Raw genomic sequence first — 14,136 nt, 5'->3', positions numbered from 1 at the left:
GCTTACGGGCCCTGAGTCTGCCGAGGTGCTTCCAAAGGAAGGGGCTCTACTGCTTCCCCAAAGGCTGCGCCGCAGCAGTCTGTGGATAAGAGGATGCTCTGCCCATTCGCAGCATTTCCACTGACGCAGAGCGTAGCTACTCAGAATGCTGTGTGGGCAAACGCAGCCGAGTTTTAACAGTATCATCTGGGCTGCACAGTTGCATCTAAACCCCTGCGTTTCTACACCAGAGCCCTCCCGTAGCTGGAGGAAGCAAGCAGCCGTTCAGGACAGACCTGAGAAGACAATGGCATTTAACAAATGTGACTCAGCCAATCTGAGAGGATACAAAGACACGTGGGTTACCAAGTGTCCCAAAATGGCGTCTCCTCTCCGTGGAAGGCAGGCGGATACAAGATGGCGCCTCCCTATGCAGGGAGGTGGGAGGGATTTCCTGTGCAGGGCCCTGCCACCTCCGGTGGGGCTGATTGACATTGGGCCCTGCCCTTCACCTGAGGTTTCTTTCCCACCCCGGCATGCAGTCGGCACAGCGCTGCCTGCTGCTGACCAGGAAGAGCTGCGGGCCGGAGAGGCAGGTGTGTGGAGCAGGAGCAGCAGCTTTACACGCCACAGCGTTCGGTGCCTGGCTGCCCGAGTGGTAAGAGATGTTCTGTTGCACATTGGGCGTAGTGAGGAGGGCTTGAAAGTGTAGATTCACGGAAAGGGAGGGGGGCTCTCTGAGTGTTCTGGGGAGCCGTTCTGCCCCCTTTCTGGAGGGCAAGCGGGACAGATGCTGTTGTTAGCAGGGAAGATGAGAGAGCCATAGAGCTGCAGCTTGAGGCTGTGTTTGTGCGCTCCCGAGAATGCTATTGCCCAGGAGCCGCCTTTTCTCAGTGCAGCTACTCAAGGACAAGGCCCCGCATCCTTTGGAAGGGGTGTGTGACAGGGTAATCCTGTTCCCTCTGGCTTCAAGCCAATCATGCTATTGGAAATGCAGGGTTGAATTCTGCTGTAGCCCCTGCAGCCTGAAAGGTACCAAAGAACTGGGCTCGAGGGCCCAAAGGCTGGGATTGGCAAGTGGCCTCTCCGTTTCATACTGATGCTTTCAGGAGCATAGCCATATCTTTAACTTTGGCCTGCCGAGAACTGTCTGTGGGTTACTTGTGCCTGCTGGGGTGTAGCCCTCGAGGCCCGGCTAAACAGCACTCAGTGGTTCGCTCTCCCTCCCCAGGCAAGGCTGGGGACAGTACCGGCAAGGTAGAAGTGGGAGGACTCACAGGAGAGGCTGAAGGCCGTTTCCAGGGGCAAGGCCCAGGCCGCAAGAAGGAGCAAGGCAAAATGCGGGATTCATTTCCAGGTTCCCGTTGGCGGGCAGATGGATATTCAGGTGCTCCCAGAAAAGCCGGGGACCGTCTCGTGTCACAGTTTAGCTGGGAAGACAATCAGCATTGCTCCCAGTATGCTCTCATGCCTCCTTCTGTAGGTTGGCTGTAACTGCGGAGCACGACATTAGGCGGTACGGAATATCCCCTTGGTTCAGTTTGGGCCAGGTGGCCCAGCTGGGATCCCCGCCGCCCTCCCACAACTTCTTGTGCCACTCCAGCCTCCTGGCTCGAAGGAGAGCATAAGAAGCAGAAGCGTCCTTGGTTTCTGTGGAAGCAGCGCTCTGCTACAGCACTTAGGTGGCTGTGTGATCCGCGCTGTTCACGGCCCGATTCCCAAACCTGCAGGACAGGTACCTGCCAGAAGAAAAAGATCTCTGCCCTAGCCAGACCCACGACATTTCCCTAGCGCACTGCAGTAGCACAAAGTGAGGGTAGTCCTGTCGCTGGAGTGAGTATCTGCGCTGCACCCGGTGGTACCGCAGCGTAACATCGTGGCTTACGGGCCCTGAGTCTGCCGAGGTGCTTCCAAAGGAAGGGGCTCTACTGCTCCCCAAAGGCTGCGCCGCAGCAGTCTGTGGATAAGAGGATGCTCTGCCCATTCGCAGCATTTCCACTGACGCAGAGCGTAGCTACTCAGAATGCTGTGTGGGCAAACGCAGCCGAGTTTTAACAGTATCATCTGGGCTGCACAGTTGCATCTAAACCCCTGCGTTTCTACACCAGAGCCCTCCCGTAGCTGGAGGAAGCAAGCAGCCGTTCAGGACAGACCTGAGAAGACAATGGCATTTAACAAATGTGACTCAGCCAATCTGAGAGGATACAAAGACACGTGGGTTACCAAGTGTCCCAAAATGGCGTCTCCTCTCCGTGGAAGGCAGGCGGATACAAGATGGCGCCTCCCTATGCAGGGAGGTGGGAGGGATTTCCTGTGCAGGGCCCTGCCACCTCCGGTGGGGCTGATTGACATTGGGCCCTGCCCTTCACCTGAGGTTTCTTTCCCACCCCGGCATGCAGTCGGCACAGCGCTGCCTGCTGCTGACCAGGAAGAGCTGCGGGCCGGAGAGGCAGGTGTGTGGAGCAGGAGCAGCAGCTTTACACGCCACAGCGTTCGGTGCCTGGCTGCCCGAGTGGTAAGAGATGTTCTGTTGCACATTGGGCGTAGTGAGGAGGGCTTGAAAGTGTAGATTCACGGAAAGGGAGGGGGGCTCTCTGAGTGTTCTGGGGAGCCGTTCTGCCCCCTTTCTGGAGGGCAAGCGGGACAGATGCTGTTGTTAGCAGGGAAGATGAGAGAGCCATAGAGCTGCAGCTTGAGGCTGTGTTTGTGCGCTCCCGGAGAATGCTATTGCCCAGGAGCCGCCTTTTCTCAGTGCAGCTACTCAAGGACAAGGCCCCGCGTCCTTTGGAAGGGGTGTGTGACAGGGTAATCCTGTTCCCCTCTGGCTTCAAGCCACGCATGCTATTGGAAATGCAGGGTTGAATCCTGCTGTAGCCCCTGCAGCCTGAAAGGTACCAAAGAACTGGGCTCGAGGGCCCAAAGGCTGGGATTGGCAAGTGGCCTTTCCGTTTCATACTGATGCTTTCAGGAGCATAGCCATATCTTTAACTTTGGCCTGCCGAGAACTGTCTGTGGGTTACTTGTGCCTGCTGGGGTGTAGCCCTCGAGGCCCGGCTAAACAGCACACAGTGGTTCGCTCTCCCTCCCCAGGCAAGGCTGGGGACAGTACCTGGCAAGGTAGAAGTGGGAGGACGCACAGGAGAGGCTGAAGGCCGTTTCCAGGGGCAAGGCCCAGGCCGCAAGAAGGAGCAAGGCAAAATGCGGGATTCATTTCCAGGTTCCCGTTGGCAGGGCAGATGGATATTCAGGTGCTCCCAGAAAAGCCGGGACCGTCTAGTGTCACAGTTTGCTGGGAAGACAATCAGCATTGCTCCCAGTATGCTCTCATGCCTCCTTCTGTAGGTTGGCTGTAACTGCGGAGCACTACATTAGGCGGTACGGAATATCCCCTTGGTTCAGTTTGGGCCAGGTGGCCCAGCTGGGATCCCCGCCGCCCTCCCGCAACTTCTTGTGCCACTCCAGCCTCCTGGCTCGAAGGAGAGCATAAGAAGCAGAAGCGTCCTTGGTTTCTGTGGAAGCAGCGCTCTGCTACAGCACTTAGGTGGCTGTGTGATCCGCGCTGTTCACGGCCCGATTTCCAAACCTGCAGGACAGGTGCCTGCCACAAGAAAAAGATCTCTGCCCTAGCCAGACCCACGACAATTCCCTAGCGCACTGCAGTAGCACAAAGTGAGGGTAGTCCTGTCGCTGGAGTGAGTATCTGCGCTGCACCCGGTGGTACCGCAGCGTAACATCGTGGCTTACGGGCCCTGAGTCTGCCGAGGTGCTTCCAAAGGAAGGGGCTCTGCTGCTTTCCCAAAGGCTGCGCAGCAGCAGTCTGTGGATAAGAGGATGCTCTGCCCATGCGCAGCATTTCCACCGACGCAGAGCGTAGCTACTCAGAATGCTGTGTGGGCAAACGCAGCCGAGTTTTAACAGTATCATCTGGGCTGCACAGTTGCATCTAAACCCCTGCGTTTCTACACCAGAGCCCTCCCGTAGCTGGAGGAAGCAAGCAGCCGTTCAGGACAGACCTGAGAAGACAATGGCATTTAACAAATGTGACTCAGCCAATCTGAGAGGATACAAAGACACGTGGGTTACCAAGTGTCCCAAAATGGCGTCTCCTCTCCGTGGAAGGCAGGCGGATACAAGATGGCGCCTCCCTATGCAGGGAGGTGGGAGGGATTTCCTGTGCAGGGCCCTGCCACCTCCGGTGGGGCTGATTGACATTGGGCCCTGCCCTTCACCTGAGGTTTCTTTCCCACCCCGGCATGCAGTCGGCACAGCGCTGCCTGCTGCTGACCAGGAAGAGCTGCGGGCCGGAGAGGCAGGTGTGTGGAGCAGGAGCAGCAGCTTTACACGCCACAGCGTTCGGTGCCTGGCTGCCCTGAGTGGTAAGAGGATGTTCTGTTGCTCATTGGGCGTAGTGAGGAGGGCTTGAAAGTGTAGATTCACGGAAAGGGAGGGGGGCTCTCTGAGTGTTCTGGGGAGCCGTTCTGCCCCCTTTCTGGAGGGCAAGCGGGACAGATGCTGTTGTTAGCAGGGAAGATGAGAGAGCCATAGAGCTGCAGCTTGAGGCTGTGTTTGTGCGCTCCCGGGAGTGCTATTGCCCAGGAGCCGCCTTTTCTCAGTGCAGCTACTCAAGGACAAGGCCCTGCGTCCTTTGGAAGGGGTGTGTGACAGGGTAATCCTGTTCCCTCTGGCTTCAAGCCACGCATGCTATTGGAAATGCAGGGTTGAATCCTGCTGTAGCCCCTGCAGCCTGAAAGGTACCAAAGAACTGGGCTCGAGGGCCCAAAGGCTGGGATTGGCAAGTGGCCTCTCCGTTTCATACTGATGCTTTCAGGAGCATAGCCATATCTTTAACTTTGGCCTGCCGAGAACTGTCTGTGGGTTACTTGTGCCTGCTGGGGTGTAGCCCTCGAGGCCCAGCTAAACAGCACACAGTGGTTCGCTCTCCCTCCCCAGGCAAGGCTGGGGACAGTACCGGCAAGGTAGAAGTGGGAGGACTCACAGGAGAGGCTGAAGGCCGTTTCCGGGGCAAGGCCCAGGCCGCAAGAAGGAGCAAGGCAAAATGCGGGATTCATTTCCAGGTTCCCGTTGGCGGCAGATGGATATTCAGGTGCTCCCAGAAAAGCGGGGACCAGTCTCGTGTCACAGTTTAGCTGGGAAGACAATCAGCATTGCTCCCAGTATGCTCTCATGCCTCCTTCTGCAGGTTGGCTGTAACTGCGGTGATCATTAGATGGTACAGGTATATACGCATGGTACAGTTATGGAAAGTGGCCAGCTATGTTATCCGGCCGCCCTCCCACAACTTCTTGTGCTACTCCAGCCTCCTGGCTCGAAGGAGAGCATAAGAAGCAGAAATGTATTTGCACTCTGTCACTGTACTTCTCTTTATCTTCTAATATCATGTGACTGTTAGCGCCCATTTTTTACTAAAAGGAATTCCATAACAAGAACACTTGGCATGAATCAATGACAAGTTACACAATCCATAGGAAGACAGAGTATTTAAGTAATGCAGACAAAGAGTTACAAATTTTGCTGGAGAATCTAAAAATAAGTAAATGTAATAGATACAGTAATAGCAATATTAACATGCAAATGCACAATACCAATCACCCTCACAGCAAAACAATCTCAACGCGCACTGAGTGGATTTACATTACTGCCAATTGCAAACAGCGGCGGACAGCAAGGAACAAAACCACTTTCCACCTCTCCTCCTCTCGCTACTTCCCAGGCTCCCTTTCTCTCCTTAATACTCAGTTCCCAGACCTCACCTCCCCACGTGCCTGCCTCGGGACCCACAGCCATCAGAGGCGGTCCGACACAGCTCCTCCCTGATGCTCCTTCCTCCTAACACTTCTCCCCAGCACCCACGCGGGCAAACGGAGGGCTGCTGCTTCCCTCGGGACACATCAGCCTGCTCTGGCATGCTCTCCTCCTTGGGCTGCAGGGGAAGCTCTGCTCCAGCTCCTGGAGCACCTCTTCCCGCTCCTCCCGCTCCTCCTGCTCTGCCTCCTCCTCCTCCCGGTCCTCATCCTTCTCCCACCTCAGCCTGCCCCTCCTCTTGCCCCTCCTCTCCCCTCCTCCTCCTGCTCCTCCTCCCGACCCACCTCCTGCTCCTCCTCTGCTCAACTGGACATTAGCAGGGCCGTTTCTCACGCTTCTCCTTCCTCTCTCCCCACTGCTGGACAGCAGCCGCTGTCCTCTTTCTTCTCCTCCCCTCTGGGTTCATGCCCCAAGGCGCCGCAACCTCGCGCGCTGGGCTCAGCTTTGCCCTGTGGCAGTGCCACCGGAGCCAGATCAGATTGCTGGCATCTGCCTTGGGGCAGCCCTTGCCTTCTCCTCAGAGGCCACCGTCAACCTCCACTGACGGCACCTACACCCCCTACACGTCTATAGGAACACACGTCTTGTAACACCTGAGCACGTCCTGCTCCAAAGGGACTAGCCAGCCGGTCCGAGGGAGATGGCAGAAAATGACAGCTGCTAAAACAAAGGCCGCTCAGCCAATCACTGAGCGCTACGCAAACCCGTGGCTTACAAAGTGCCACAAAATGGAGGCTCCCCCCTATGGAATGTGGACTGAAACAAAATGGCGCCCCTGCAGTTTCACAAAATGGCGGCAGCTCTCCTGTGAAAGGCAGACTGAAAGAAAATGGCGCCTCCCTATGTAGGTAAAGGGGAGGGATTTCCTGTCCGGGCCACCCCTCCCTTTGGGCAGGCCCAGTAGCGCTGGGACCTCCCCTTCACTCCCAAAACATTCCTTGCCCTGGCATGCACTCTGCGCAGTGTGCCTCCAGCTGGTAGCTGGGAAGAGCTGCAGGATGGAGGCGCCGCTCAGCAGAGCACCACCACCCGCAGAAGCAGCAGCAGCAACAGCAGCTGCACGCTCCACACTGCTCGGCGTCTCACCGGCCGAGCGGTAGGGGGAGCTCATCTGCCCGCTGTGTGTAGTCAGGTGAGCCTGAAGCGGTAAAGTCGGCGAGCGGGACCCCAGATAGCGGTGAGCGTGGGGAGGTGTTTGTTGGCCCCTTTCTAGGCGGCCAGGTGGGCCCTTCCTGTTCTTCACCGGGAAGGTGAGAGAACAAGTGACCTGCACACCCTGACCGTGTTTGTGCGATTTGAACTGCTGTGGTGCTTGTGTCCAGGTGCTTTCTTTTCTCGGCGTTACAGGTCACGTGCCGGGCAAGAAAACACAGCCGCTGCAAAAACAAATGCAGCTGGTAGAACAGTCTTGTGCCCACCTGGTCCACGGGTCACTTAGTGATGGCCTTAAGCAATCCTTCCGCTTGCCATAAGCGCACGCCGGGAGTCACCTGAGCTTTCGGCACAAAGGCTGGGGCAGATGTAACCACCACTTTCTGCTGCTGAGGAGCTCCTCCAACCAATGCTGTCTTTCCTGGGTGTGCCTGCTGAATTTCTGCATTCACGCAGTTCAGCAAAAGCTTGTCTGGAAAGAACAGACTGCCCCGTTGACGCCCACGCTTTTAGGAGTACGTACACGTATCTAATGTTGTTATTATCTTGATACACGTGTGTCTGTTTGCTAGCGTTGTCGTGGTTTAGCCCCGCAGACTGATAAACAGCCCTGTCTCACCGGCCCCAGGTCGGGAGCGGGGACAAAGGCGGGAAGGCAACGGTGCGAGAACTCAGGGGGCTGAGAGCAAGACACCGTACTAGGGAAAGCAAAAACCAGGCCCGCACAACCAGGAAAACGGGGGGACACATTCCCTGCATGCCATCGGCAGGCCGATATTCAGCCACATCCAGGAACAGCGCGCTCACTGCACGTAACCATCTCTTGGGAAGGCAAGAGCATCCATCCCACCATGACCCATTCCTCCTGCTTGACACACGCTTTCATTGCCGAGCGTGACATCCCGGCCCGTTTGGGCCGGCTGTGTGGCTCCGTCTCCTGGCTCTGGCTGCTCCCAGCTTCTGCTCTGTCCCCTGCCTCCTCGCTGGATGAACAGCACAAGAAGCAGAAAAGTCCTTGGCTCTGTGCAAGCACTGCTCTGCAGCAGCCAAAAGCACGCGTGTGTTAGCACCTCTGTTTTCACGAAAAGAATCCAATAACCAGCACCCGTGAGACTCTGCCAGGCCACGGCACTCAATCCCAGGCCAAATCACAACAACTAAAGTACTGCAGTCAGAGAGCAGTGCAGTCTCGGGAGCACCTACTTGTAAGGAAATGAAATAGATTTACTAGCATGTACCAAGTGCGCTCTCTAGATGTCGATGAGAGTGCATTTTGCTGTACGGCTCCCAGCTTGGCCGGCAGCCCCTTGCCATCACAGCCCCCCTCTAACTCTCTGTCCTCAGCAGGATCGGGTGCACAGTAAGTTGGGCAATCTCCAGCGTTAACACTAACACAGGGAGCTCACTATACCAATCACCCTCACAGGCAAAACAATCTCAACGCGCACTGAGTGGATTTACATTACTGCCAATTGCAAACAGCGGCGGACAGCAAGGAACAAAACCACTTTCCACCTCTCCTCCTCTCGCTACTTCCCAGGCTCCCTTTCTCTCCTTAATACTCAGTTCCCAGACCTCACCTCCCCACGTGCCTGCCTCGGGACCCACAGCCATCACAGGCGGTCCGTCACAGCTCCTCCCTGATGCTCCTTCCTCCTAACACTTCTCCCCAGCACCCACGCGGGCAAACGGAGGGCTGCTGCTTCCCTCGGGACACATCAGCCTGCTCTGGCATGCTCTCCTCCTTGGGCTGCAGGGGAAGCTCTGCTCCAGCTCCTGGAGCACCTCTTCCCGCTCCTCCCGCTCCTCCTGCTCTGCCTCCTCCTCCTCCCGGTCCTCATCCTTCTCCCACCTCAGCCTGCCCCTCCTCTTGCCCCTCCTCTCCCTCCTCCTCCTGCTCCTCCTCCCGACCCACCTCCTGCTCCTCCTCTGCTCAACTGGACATTAGCAGGGCCGTTTCTCACGCTTCTCCTTCCTCTCTCCCCACTGCTGGACAGCAGCCGCTGTCCTCTTTCTTCTCCTCCCCTCTGGGTTCATGCCCCAAGGCGCCGCAACCTCGCGCGCTGGGCTCAGCTTTGCCCTGTGGCAGTGCCACCGGAGCCAGATCAGATTGCTGGCATCTGCCTTGGGGCAGCCCTGCCTTCTCCTCAGAGGCCACCGTCAACCTCCACTGACGGCACCTACACCCCCTACACGTCTATAGGAACACACGTCTTGTAACACCTGAGCACGTCCTGCTCCAAAGGGACTAGCCAGCCGGTCCGAGGGAGATGGCAGAAAATGACAGCTGCTAAAACAAAGACCGCTCAGCCAATCACTGAGCGCTACGCAAACCCGTGGCTTACAAAGTGCCACAAAATGGAGGCTCCCCCCTATGGAATGTGGACTGAAACAAAATGGCGCCCCTGCAGTTTCACAAAATGGCGGCAGCTCCCTGTGAAAGGCAGACTGAAAGAAAATGGCGCCTCCCTATGTAGGTAAAGGGGAGGGATTTCCTGTCCGAGCCACCCCTCCCTTTGGGCAGGCCCAGTAGCGCTGGGACCTCCCCTTCACTCCCAAAACATTCCTTGCCCTGGCATGCACTCTGCGCAGTGTGCCTCCAGCTGGTAGCTGGGAAGAGCTGCAGGATGGAGGCGCCGCTCAGCAGAGCACCACCACCCGCAGAAGCAGCAGCAGCAGCAGCAGCTGCACGCTCCACACTGCTCGGCGTCTCGCCGGCCGAGCGGTAGGGGGAGCTCATCTGCCCGCTGTGTGTAGTCAGGTGAGCCTGAAGCGGTAAAGTCGGCGAGCGGGACCCCAGATAGCGGTGAGCGTGGGGAGGTGTTTGTTGGCCCCTTTCTAGGCGGCCAGGTGGGCCCTTCCTGTTCTTCACCGGGAAGGTGAGAGAACAAGTGACCTGCACACCCTGACCGTGTTTGTGCGATTTGAACTGCTGTGGTGCTTGTGTCCAGGTGCTTTCTTTTCTCGGCGTTACAGGTCACGTGCCGGGCAAGAAAACACAGCCGCTGCAAAAACAAATGCAGCTGGTAGAACAGTCTTGTGCCCACCTGGTCCACGGGTCACTTAGTGATGGCCTTAAGCAATCCTTCCGCTTGCCATAAGCGCACGCCGGGAGTCACCTGAGCTTTCGGCACAAAGGCTGGGGCAGATGTAACCACCACTTTCTGCTGCTGAGGAGCTCCTCCAACCAATGCTGTCTTTCCTGGGTGTGCCTGCTGAATTTCTGCATTCACGCAGTTCAGCAAAAGCTTGTCTGGAAAGAACAGACTGCCCCGTTGACGCCCACGCTTTTAGGAGTACGTACACGTATCTAATGTTGTTATTATCTTGATACACGTGTGTCTGTTTGCTAGCGTTGTCGTGGTTTAGCCCCGCAGACTGATAAACAGCCCTGTCTCACCGGCCCCAGGTCGGGAGCGGGGACAAAGGCGGGAAGGCAACGGTGCGAGAACTCAGGGGGCTGAGAGCAAGACACCGTACTAGGGAAAGCAAAAACCAGGCCCGCACAACCAGGAAAACGGGGGACACATTCCCTGCATGCCATCGGCAGGCCGATATTCAGCCACATCCAGGAACAGCGCGCTCACTGCACGTAACCATCTCTTGGGAAGGCAAGAGCATCCATCCCACCATGACCCATTCCTCCTGCTTGACACACGCTTTCATTGCCGAGCGTGACATCCCGGCCCGTTTGGGCCGGCTGTGTGGCTCCGTCTCCTGGCTGTGGCTGCTCCCAGCTTCTGCTCTGTCCCCTGCCTCCTCGCTGGATGAACAGCACAAGAAGCAGAAAAGTCCTTGGCTCTGTGCAAGCACTGCTCTGCAGCAGCCAAAAGCACGCGTGTGTTAGCACCTCTGTTTTCACGAAAAGAATCCAATAACCAGCACCCGTGAGACTCTGCCAGGCCACGGCACTCAATCCCAGGCCAAATCACAACAACTAAAGTACTGCAGTCAGAGAGCAGTGCAGTCTCGGGAGCACCTACTTGTAAGGAAATGAAATAGATTTACTAGCATGTACCAAGTGCGCTCTCTAGATGTCGATGAGAGTGCATTTTGCTGTACGGCTCCCAGCTTGGCCGGCAGCCCCTTGCCATCACAGCCCCCCTCTAACTCTCTGTCCTCAGCAGGATCGGGTGCACAGTAAGTTGGGCAATCTCCAGCGTTAACACTAACACAGGGAGCTCACTATACCAATCACCCTCACAGGCAAAACAATCTCAACGCGCACTGAGTGGATTTACATTACTGCCAATTGCAAACAGCGGCGGACAGCAAGGAACAAAACCACTTTCCACCTCTCCTCCTCTCGCTACTTCCCACGCTCCCTTTCTCTCCTTAATACTCAGTTCCCAGACCTCACCTCCCCACGTGCCTGCCTCGGGACCCACAGCCATCACAGGCGGTCCGACACAGCTCCTCCCTGATGCTCCTTCCTCCTAACACTTCTCCCCAGCACCCACGCGGGCAAACGGAGGGCTGCTGCTTCCCTCGGGACACATCAGCCTGCTCTGGCATGCTCTCCTCCTTGGGCTGCAGGGGAAGCTCTGCTCCAGCTCCTGGAGCACCTCTTCCCGCTCCTCCCGCTCCTCCTGCTCTGCCTCCTCCTCCTCCCGGTCCTCATCCTTCTCCCACCTCAGCCTGCCCCTCCTCTTGCCCCTCCTCTCCCTCCTCCTCCTGCTCCTCCTCCCGACCCACCTCCTGCTCCTCCTCTGCTCAACTGGACATTAGCAGGGCCGTTTCTCACGCTTCTCCTTCCTCTCTCCCCACTGCTGGACAGCAGCCGCTGTCCTCTTTCTTCTCCTCCCCTCTGGGTTCATGCCCCAAGGCGCCGCAACCCTCGCGCGCTGGGCTCAGCTTTGCCCTGTGGCAGTGCCACCGGAGCCAGATCAGATTGCTGGCATCTGCCTTGGGGCAGCCCTGCCTTCTCCTCAGAGGCCACCGTCAACCTCCACTGACGGCACCTACACCCCCTACACGTCTATAGGAACACACGTCTTGTAACACCTGAGCACGTCCTGCTCCAAAGGGACTAGCCAGCCGGTCCGAGGGAGATGGCAGAAAATGACAGCTGCTAAAACAAAGGCCGCTCAGCCAATCACTGAGCGCTACGCAAACCCGTGGCTTACAAAGTGCCACAAAATGGAGGCTCCCCCCTATGGAATGTGGACTGAAACAAAATGGCGCCCCTGCAGTTTCACAAAATGGCGGCAGCTCCCTGTGAAAGGCAGACTGAAAGAAAATGGCGCCTCCCTATGTAGGTAAAGGGGAGGGATTTCCTGTCCGGGCCACCCCTCCCTTTGGGCAGGCCCAGTAGCGCTGGGACCTCCCCTTCACTCCCAAAACATTCCTTGCCCTGGCATGCACTCTGCGCAGTGTGCCTCCAGCTGGTAGCTGGGAAGAGCTGCAGGATGGAGGCGCCGCTCAGCAGAGCACCACCACCCGCAGAAGCAGCAGCAGCAGCAGCAGCTGCACGCTCCACACTGCTCGGCGTCTCGCCGGCCGAGCGGTAGGGGGAGCTCATCTGCCCGCTGTGTGTAGTCAGGTGAGCCTGAAGCGGTAAAGTCGGCGAGCGGGACCCCAGATAGCGGTGAGCGTGGGGAGGTGTTTGTTGGCCCCTTTCTAGGCGGCCAGGTGGGCCCTTCCTGTTCTTCACCGGGAAGGTGAGAGAACAAGTGACCTGCACACCCTGACCGTGTTTGTGCGATTTGAACTGCTGTGGTGCTTGTGTCCAGGTGCTTTCTTTTCTCGGCGTTACAGGTCACGTGCCGGGCAAGAAAACACAGCCGCTGCAAAAACAAATGCGGCTGGTAGAACAGTCTTGCGCCCACCTGGTGCACGGGTCACTTAGTGATGGCCTTAAGCAATCCTTCCGCTTGCCATATGCACACGCCGGGAGTCACCTGAGCTTTCGGCACAAAGGCTGGGGCAGATGTAACCACCACTTTCTGCTGCTGAGGAGCTCCTCCAACCAATGCTGTCTTTCCTGGGTGTGCCTGCTGAATTTCTGCATTCACGCAGTTCAGCAAAAGCTTGTCTGGAAAGAACAGACTGCCCCGTTGACGCCCACGCTTTTAGGAGTACGTACACGTATCTAATGTTGTTATTATCTTGATACACGTGTGTCTGTTTGCTAGCGTTGTCGTGGTTTAGCCCCGCAGACTGATAAACAGCCCTGTCTCACCGGCCCCAGGTCGGGAGCGGGGACAAAGGCGGGAAGGCAACGGTGCGAGAACTCAGGGGGCTGAGAGCAAGACACCGTACTAGGGAAAGCAAAAACCAGGCCCGCACAACCAGGAAAACGGGGGACACATTCCCTGCATGCCATCGGCAGGCCGATATTCAGCCACATCCAGGAACAGCGCGCTCACTGCACGTAACCATCTCTTGGGAAGGCAAGAGCATCCATCCCACCATGACCCATTCCTCCTGCTTGACACACGCTTTCATTGCCGAGCGTGACATCCCGGCCCGTTTGGGCCGGCTGTGTGGCTCCGTCTCCTGGCTGTGGCTGCTCCCAGCTTCTGCTCTGTCCCCTGCCTCCTCGCTGGATGAACAGCACAAGAAGCAGAAAAGTCCTTGGCTCTGTGCAAGCACTGCTCTGCAGCAGCCAAAAGCACGCGTGTGTTAGCACCTCTGTTTTCACGAAAAGAATCCAATAACCAGCACCCGTGAGACTCTGCCAGGCCACGGCACTCAATCCCAGGCCAAATCACAACAACTAAAGTACTGCAGTCAGAGAGCAGTGCAGTCTCGGGAGCACCTACTTGTAAGGAAATGAAATAGATTTACTAGCATGTACCAAGTGCGCTCTCTAGATGTCGATGAGAGTGCATTTTGCTGTACGGCTCCCAGCTTGGCCGGCAGCCCCTTGCCATCACAGCCCCCCTCTAACTCTCTGTCCTCAGCAGGATCGGGTGCACAGTAAGTTGGGCAATCTCCAGCGTTAACACTAACACAGGGAGCTCACTATACCAATCACCCTCACAGGCAAAACAATCTCAACGCGCACTGAGTGGATTTACATTACTGCCAATTGCAAACAGCGGCGGACAGCAAGGAACAAAACCACTTTCCACCTCTCCTCCTCTCGCTACTTCCCACGCTCCCTTTCTCTCCTTAATACTCAGTTCCCAGACCTCACCTCCCCACGTGCCTGCCTCGGGACCCACAGCCATCACAGGC

General features: G+C 57.1%; 1 long non-coding RNA gene across 2 annotated transcripts; it reads left to right on the top strand.

Annotated features, from left to right (window-relative positions):
• Positions 1–482: 482 nt before the first annotated feature.
• LOC121108550 lies at positions 483–13,750 on the top strand. 2 transcript variants are annotated; one of them, XR_006932378.1, is made up of 3 exons: positions 483–637; positions 1,438–4,355; positions 7,150–13,750. It is a non-coding gene; the product is annotated as an uncharacterized LOC121108550 (long non-coding RNA). The 2 variants fall into 2 exon arrangements; XR_005843129.2 differs by lacking the exons at positions 483–637; positions 1,438–4,355 and adding an exon at positions 6,680–6,934.
• Positions 13,751–14,136: the final 386 nt, after the last annotated feature.

The sequence above is a fragment of the Gallus gallus genome, chromosome Z (genome assembly GCF_016699485.2).
Source record: "Gallus gallus isolate bGalGal1 chromosome Z, bGalGal1.mat.broiler.GRCg7b, whole genome shotgun sequence".
NCBI classification, from domain to species: domain Eukaryota; kingdom Metazoa; phylum Chordata; class Aves; order Galliformes; family Phasianidae; genus Gallus; species Gallus gallus.
The sequence above is the reverse complement of the archived record's forward strand: the minus strand, read 5'-3'. Positions and strand labels throughout refer to the sequence as shown.